We start from the raw sequence: 8,598 nt of genomic DNA on the forward strand, positions 1-8,598 counted from the left end.
ACTTGTGTATACATGACCTTGACAGGGCTATTGACTCTCTGCTTCAACCTTCTTGTATATGAAATGAGAATAGTGATTATTAGACATTTCACAAATACTGGGTGTTAATGTTTGAGAATGTCTTGGAATTTTCATATAGAAGATACTTTAAAATTATTCTGTTGGATTCTACTGTAAGCACGAATCACACACCACTTGAAACTTATATGCTAGTTTTCCAGTCTCTGTTTTGTATCAGATATATCATCTTTATATCCTGCTGTAAATTAGTTCTAAGAGCATCCCATGAAAGAGGAAGGGTTCCCGTACATACTATTAGAACAGTCTTCCAGTAAAGGAAAACAGTAAAATGGGGCAACTTGGTGCTGTTTTCCTTTGGAGACATATTGTGTTGTATTTTGCCCTTTTTTTTTTTTTTTAAATATTTTTATATAAACACACAAACCTGCATGTGGTGGTTTTTCCACAGGAAAAAATACAGAGAGGTTTAGATCCTGAAAGCTGTATACCTGTTTGCTCTTCTGATTATCCTGTCATCTTCTTTCTGTTTGCTTATGTATGGTCTGCAAGCTTTGTAGCTCGCTGATACGTTGGTACAATGCATATTAAGTATAACATATCTGAAAATAAATTTTGGCTACACCGCTTTTCAGCTTCTGACAGTACAAACTAACGTAGATCTGTGGTCTGTCTTGCCCTGTAAACAAAAACAGTGAAGCTGGTGAGGACACTGTTGGAAGACTGGCTTTGCTTTTGTTTACAACTTCTGAATTTTTCTAGTTGTCCAAGCTCCAGTTGCTTTCATTTGGAAGCTTGTCTGAAAATTGGGGAAGACATTACTGTATGAGTCTGTTAATGGTTTGCATTTAGGTTCTTCACAATGGTAAATGTAAAGGGTTTTAATTTGTTTAAGGAAAACCTAATTTTTAAGTGTAATTTACATAGTAAATGCAAAAATAACCTACCACTTCTATTTTTCTGTTGCTTAAAAAAAAAAAAAAAGTCCTTTTTAATGTAGTATGTCTGACAGCTCTAGATGAAAGAAATGCATGTTAGTTTTACAAAGCAGCAGAAGGTAGTGTGTTGCTACTCCAGTGCGTATAGCGTTGCACAGAAGCACTACCTTGGTTTATACCGAAGATAGTCTAAGCAAATAGTGGTTTACCACCTTTTGAGGGCCAGCCTGTGCAACACTGTGGAATAAGAACTGGAAGTAACACGGACCCCTGTAACTGTCATTTTGACAACTACTTCTAGGCTGGCTGATTTCATCCAAAAACAAGTGTCTGTACTCCTGTACTAGTGAATAGGGTGTGCCCTATGATAATCCCATTTTCCATCAGATCTTCTCAATACCTTCCAATTTTTTGTTGTTTACTTCCAGCACTCTTCTAAGTAGTCCTGGTATTTTGAAATAACTCCTCCTACTTTATTCTACCTGGAGGACTGAACTGAGGCAGCAAAAATGAAACCTAATTGGGAGTTATATTAACGTCTGCTACACTGAATGCTTGCCAATAATGCTTTGACTGCTATCCACATCTTTTATCTCCTATCTGAGCATGTCTCTGTCCAATGCCCCTCAAAGTATCTAAGGCTTGGCCTCAAGTCTTCTGCTTTAGATGCGTTTTTGTTGGACAGGTCAACACAGTGCTTTCCCTTCCTACACGAGCATGCTTAAGACCTTTGTTTCTGGGAGACAGGTTGCAGTTAAAAACCATGAATACAAAAGGTGAGCTAGGCTTCGGGGTGGGCGGGAGGGGATATGTCTTGGTATCAGGCAAATCCATCTTCGGCTGGCCTGGTCCTGCCTGAAGTAGGACAGTGTTGCAGTATCTTAGATCACTTCTGTAAGCAATTTGAAGCCAAGACTGCTTATCACCAAGTTAGGAGGAAAATTATGAAAACAGTGTCCTCTGATGGGGATCCAGTCAGCCAAGGAATACAGTTTACTTGGGATCTTGGAGTTATTTCCAGTTCTTTTAGGCAAGAGGTTAATAGCAGTGACCTAGATGCTATAGCATTAGGATCCCTGGGGAGAGGGGAGTTTCTTATTTATTTAAGCAGTGGTTATGTGCTTGCAGGTATTAAATTCAAGCTCTTCCTCATAAAATGGTCAAGGGAAGATGCTTCCCAGAATCCATTGGTCAAAAAATTACAGTACATAAAAATGTTAAACTCCATGTATGTGCTGCTAACTGCCCCTGGGAATTTTTCTATAGAGTGTAGAACCACTCTGGAGAAAGGACTTCTTTTGTGTTGGAGTCAAAATACAATATGCATCTTCCCAAGAGTTCTTTTACAGCTTTCTGACTGTTTTCACATCTACAAACTGTGGTGACTGATTCTGTACACAGTGGAACATGCCTGAGACTTTATTTAAACAGCCATGTATATTTCTACTGATAAACTAGAAACTGAAATATGGACAATACTGATAGGAGAAGCCATTTGTCCACTTGACTGTCTTGGCAACCTATCCATTTTTTTCCTCATTGACTTAATAATATTTTGGACACTTAGAAGCACCTTTCATCTGATGATCTCAAAGCTTTTTGCAAATATTACTTAAGCCTCTTGATGTCCCTGAGAGCTAAATAAATACAATTGGTACGGTTTAGATGGGCAAATGAAGATACGGAGTATCTTGCCCAAGGTTGCCTAGTAATTCAGCAGTGAAGTGGTAGAAAACTAGCTGCCTGACTCCCCTTTCTAATCACTGGGTTCAAATCAGATTCTTCCAGATAACTGCAAATGACAACCAAACTTTCACACTGGGAAAGACGGATACAGCAAATAATTGGTTTTGCGAAGACTAATAACAATTTGGAATTGTAGAAAAGCTCTGGTCACTGTCAGCATACAAACTGCAATTATCTGCTTCATGCAACAAGCCCAGTGAAAGAATTAATTAATAAAAAAAAAAGTCACGACTCAAAACTGTAGTTCTGTTTGTTTAATATTTCATGTTTTTACCTAATGTGTCTTAAGATGTGTAAGCCACGTCTCTTCACGGTTTATTTATCTGCATCCAAGAAGTGTCTATCCAATACTTTAAAAATATTCCATATTATGAATGGGATTAGCAGGAATATGGAGTAGGGATGAGGAAATAAAGGAAAAGAGAGACAGATCTCAGAGGACCTTAAGCTTAGTGTTTGTGATATGATTTTGTTTCTCATCAGAACTTTATTTGATCTATCTTATTACCTGAATACAGAAGGCACATACCTACTTCCGCTGTGAGGTTGAAAAATGGAGAAATCTGGCTTGCTGTTCAGAGTATGTGAAAATGTGTATGTACAAAATGGTACATCACGCGAGAGCATTACTTTCACGCAGGACATTGGTCTTGCCTTGAGAAAAGCAGGTTGACTGTTTCTCATAGTTCTTTTAGTGCATGAAATGTTTTGGAGTCCTTTTAGGATGAGACAGTGTCAAACTCGTTGCCTCTGGTGTTGATTCTTCTTGCTACTAGTAAAATAGTTAATGCCGCTAGTTAGTTCAATGATGACTTAATTGATCAATAAATTTTTGCTTTCTGCATCAAATGTCTTTATTAGACTAAGAACTATTTAAGGATCTGCTCCTATCCTGCTGTGTTTCTGAGCATACTGCTGCAGATGCTGTCTTCCTAAACTCGCATCTTGCAGTGCAAGCTGCATCTTTCAGAGGGAGGTGTCCAAGAAGTTACAAATTAACTTCTGTAGGAAGACTTATACTTTATATGCAGTATACTGGTCCAGGAATAAACACCTCTAGTTGTTCTGATACTTGATGGAAGTGGCAAAGCATTTTGTGGTAAGCATTTTGTAGGCTGTTGCAGGAAGTTGGGGACAAAGGTAAACGTGTGAACACGGCTCAGTTTAACAACTGTTTTGTTTTCCAGCTGACAATTCTCTTGCTTTTTGGTTCTGCCTATTCCTGATGCAGGAATGAGGACATAGCTTAAGTCTGGAGTGGGGAAATGGAAGAAAGATTATTACTTTTTGAAGAACTGATCACAAATACAGTTCTAGCTTCGTATATTTTCATTTTCTTGAAGGTTTGGTTAGGGGATTTGATGTAATACTGTACACATGCTTGTTCTATTATATCTATATCATGTCCATTACTTTTCAGTTTCTTTTTACATTTGGCAAAATATGTGGGTTGATACCCAGTGAAATACAGCCATTTCTAGCCTGGCGATCAAATGGTACAGGAAATGCAGTGCAGTAATGATGGAAAGCTATCAGCTCAATAACATCCTGATCAAACTCGGGCTGATATGACCTTACAGTACCTTGCTTACCTCAGAAGTGCACACTGAGATGATTGTAGTGCCCTTGTTTAGTCAGGAAAAAGAATTAATCCAAATCAGAATCAGAAAGCACAGTTAGCTGGAACAGTGTTGCAGAGTGTAGAAAAGTTGAATAAATTTAATATAGGAAGATGGTAATACATTTTTGATCAACTCCAGTTCATAGGCTAGAGTTGAATTTCTAATTATTTTTAACATGCCCACATAATGAGTATACATCAGTCTAATTTTAAAAATTCCTGTTTGAACTTCTAAGTATCTGTACAAATGTCTATGAAATTCATCTAATGTTTGTTGTTCATATCTCATTTAGAAACATTTTTTTCTTGAGTACATGTTTAAGCAACTCTACATTAAAGAAGACTCTTTCTCTATCACGCTGTCTCATGTATGTTCTGATTTTGGGGGGAGAATACGGAGAGAGAGATGAGTTTTGCATCATGATCTGAAGTCCAATGCATACAGATTCTGTCAGATTTGGGTGTAGACAAAGCAACTTCTTAAGATGAGGAGTCATTTCAATAGCCTGCCTTCTAAATGACTGAGATATGATGCATCTTCTTTTTTGTTTTAAAAAAAAAATAAAGGAATCCCACCACCTACAACTGGCCAGGGTAGCTTTAATTAGTTTGCCTATTGCCCTGGCAGCCACCAAGCCTGAGTCCTGAGAACCACCAGGAATGCGAAGACGTTTGGCTGCTGTGTCTGCAGCAATGCTACGAGGACTGGATGATGTTTATAATATACTGGACTTATGTACTGCATAGGACCAGGATGCGTGCAACGCATCTGAGAGCACACATACTTTGTTGTAACAGCTTAGCGTTGACGTGCACTCCCTCCTTCAGTACGTTGCATCTCATTAGCAGTCTCTTTCCGTGGCGTGTAAGAAACTCCTTTTGACCGGGGCATGTTGTTTACTTCCAAACCTGTGTACAGCTGGCATAAATCCCTCCAGGCTGTGGTCAGAGCTGGAAGTTGGCCATTAATACAGGCTTCTTCTTTGTCATGATATAGACTTAAAGAAAAGAAAGCAGGTGCCCTCCTGGCATTTTATAAAGAGTCATTCATGAATACAAGATACTGCATTTTGCATATTAGTGTGAGTGCCAATATAAACCCAGCTGTGTGCAAAATAAAGTGAAATATGTATTTCAAAAACTAGGCCACAGCTTTTCTATGGTGCAATCTGAAAGCATTTGAATCAACTTTGCATATGCATAGCCTTTTCTTTTAAAATTATATTTTTTTTTTTTTTTTTTTAAATGTGGTGATTTTGTAACACTTATCCCAAGGTAGTAAGACAATAACACAAGCACAAGCTGAGGAAAACATAGGCAGATGCCACATCATGCATCTTGAAAATGCATCCCTGTGGCAACTTTCCATCCTCTTCTCTGGTCCCAAACCGGAGCCCTCCTCTTGTATTGAGCTGGGATTCTCTTCTTCCACATGCAACTGTTTCTGAGAAGGTGGTCAACAATTATTCCTGAGATTTTGTTATACTTTAGACCAAACTCTGCAAACCTATAAGTTCTTTAATGTTACTTTTCAATCCTAGAGGCTGAAAAAAGTGGATTTTTAGGGTCCCTGGTATGTAACTGTTACTGAGTGATCTTCATGCAGCAGGGAGGAGAAATAAGAGGGGTCAAGGGAGTGCAGGGAAAGTAGAAGAAAACCCTTGGGACTGTGGTGGAGTTATCTACCACAGCAGGTAACATCCACCAGGCAAACATCAGGAGTCATCTGTTTTGTGCACCCGAGTGTAACTTGCCCCTGCTTGAGCCCTGTATACTTACTTGCTTTTGTGGCCTTTGCAGGTAGTCAACTATTTTAAGAAACACTTGTGTGGAAATAAAAAAGATGTGTCCAGGTTTTTTTGGTCAGGTAATTATTAAATGCAAGATGCATTTGGTGGCTGCAGTGAAGGCAATATTTATTTTCCAGCAGTTACAGGTGATGAGTGGTTGTGAGACGTTAGAAGCTTTTCCTTGCACCAAGTTTCAGCACTTTTTCCAAAGAAAAAAGAAACTGGCTTCTCATTGCTGTGGTCCTGTGATACCCTGCTCCAACACAAATAAAAGAGGTGAATGGAGGAATATAGGGAAGGAAATTTTCTCCCTTGGCCTGTTAGGCTGGGGGAGTTTGCCCATAGATTAAGCTGGAAGAGGTCATTTATATAGCAAATCCGGGTCTCTGCTGCCCAGCCCCTGCTGTGGGAGCTGCAGTTTCAGGACTGCAATAACTTGCACGTAGCTCTGAGGATTCACCCTGACGGGCTGCTCCCGTCCCGGGCCGTGAATGGGAAGGCAGTGGGGTACGGCCGAGAGGACCTGCGCCAGGGACAGCTGAGGGGCACGCAGACGTTCTTCCCGTTTGCCCCCAGCATCCCCTGCCTTCTCCTCTGCACGGGCCAGGGACGGGAGGGATCATTGCAGAGGAGCTGATGGGCCAGGCCTGGGAGCCTGGCTGAGAACGAAGGTGAAAACGCTCTCGTTTCTCAAATGAAGATACTCAGGTGCTGTATCGAACTGCGTACCGGGGTCACAAAGGGAACTGGTGATGCAGCAGGAACCTCTGCACCACAAGCTATGCTTCCAGGTTCTGTAATCCAACCAGCAGATGACACTACCTTCTTTTTTTTGTGCACTTCTCTTCAATCCCATAATGGATCCATCTGCATTCATATGCAGTTAAAAAGTCTGATCTGGTGACAACTCATTTCTCTGCAGCGAATTGTGACTGACAGAGTGTGGCGCTAACAAAACCCGAGGAGTTTAAAACTGCGTGTATGCACTTGTGAAATGAAGACGTGGGGGTTCAAGATGCGCTGATAATAGAAATTAATCTATGTAGAACTACATCTGATTTATTTTGATCTATGGTTAGCAGTGTTTTGTTTGAGTAGGATTCTTTGTTTTTTGCTAACAGGTACTTGGCTTTAACAATATTCTTTCACTGTTTGGTTCTGGTAGATTTAATAGCATAGTTGCTAAATTGAGTTTAGATAGCTTATCCTGTATATATTTAGAGATAAGTTCATTTAGGGATTAGGGAATGCTTCTTGTATATGCACCATTAAGCATAGCACATCTGCTACTGAACTAGCAATCGCAGAATACTGACAAAAGTTATAAAGAAATCTTTTTATTCATGTGAACACACGTTTATACGTGAGGTTCTAGATGCTTACATGACGAAAGAAGTAGCTCCAAGAGCTGTAAATGAAATCCAAATTCATACTGCGCTTGGATGAAATATGAGTACTGATCTTGGTTAGGAACTGTTGTAGTTGAAGTGGGTCAAAAGAATTGGTGCCTGAAAAAAATCATCTTACAGCAAAGTAAGAGTTATGTTTTAGTTGCAGTTTCTGCTTTTAAGAGAGAGAGGAGCTTGTTTTCTAGCATATGGGAGGAAGCTGAATAAACAGTGAATTGTGAGAATAGTGGAAAGGAAAAATGAAATATAGACTTTCACATCTTATTTGCTTTAACCGGAGAGTCAGGCCTCTAAAAGTAGCCTTCAGAGCAGTAATCAAAGCACAACATTGTTTTTCTTAAAAAAAAACAAAGCCAAACCCAAAAAACTAAGTGCTTTAAATAATGGAGAAATAGTGAAAACTCCTGGACCGTCTGGGAGAGAAGGGGAACAGAATGACCACATTACTGACACTCACCAGCTGGTAACCAAAAACAAGGAGGGAACAGTGAAAACGAAGGGGATTCATCAAAATCGTCGGGTTATCTAGTCCTTATTCATACCAAATGTAACGCTTTATATTGCAATTAACAGAAAAGCGATTAAATCTTTGAAACGTGGAGATGAGCCTTTCAGACATGCAGGTGGTTCTTCTGAAATGCCTGCTTGTGGAGGAGAGATCTGTGTGTATGTATATGCATGGGCAGCTCTACTCCCACCAAGCAGCTCAAGGAAGCTTTTCTGGGCTATTTATATACTTTATGGCAGGCTGTTTGCTTTATAAGAGGAAAAGCTGATTCATGCTGGTGTGGAAGCTGATTGTGCTGCCAATGGGAGAGGCAAATTTGAGGTACATGAGGATAATTAAGCAGGAGATATGTACGATTTAAAAATACGGATGTATTTTTCTAAATGAGATGTTTGCGTGTTAGTGTGTGGGGCTCAACTGCAGGTGTCACTGTTAGATCTAAAATAATGGTTTGCTCTTTGACTACTGCTGTCACAATAGACTCTTTTTTTTCCTACCAAAGTCACACTTGTTTTAGTAATGTAAAATCTAGAAAATGTGTAGTAAACTGTAATCAATTCAAGCTCTG

Source organism: Haliaeetus leucocephalus, unplaced genomic scaffold, assembly GCF_000737465.1.
Source record: "Haliaeetus leucocephalus isolate CR32 unplaced genomic scaffold, Haliaeetus_leucocephalus-4.0 Scaffold932, whole genome shotgun sequence".
NCBI lineage: Eukaryota > Metazoa > Chordata > Aves > Accipitriformes > Accipitridae > Haliaeetus > Haliaeetus leucocephalus.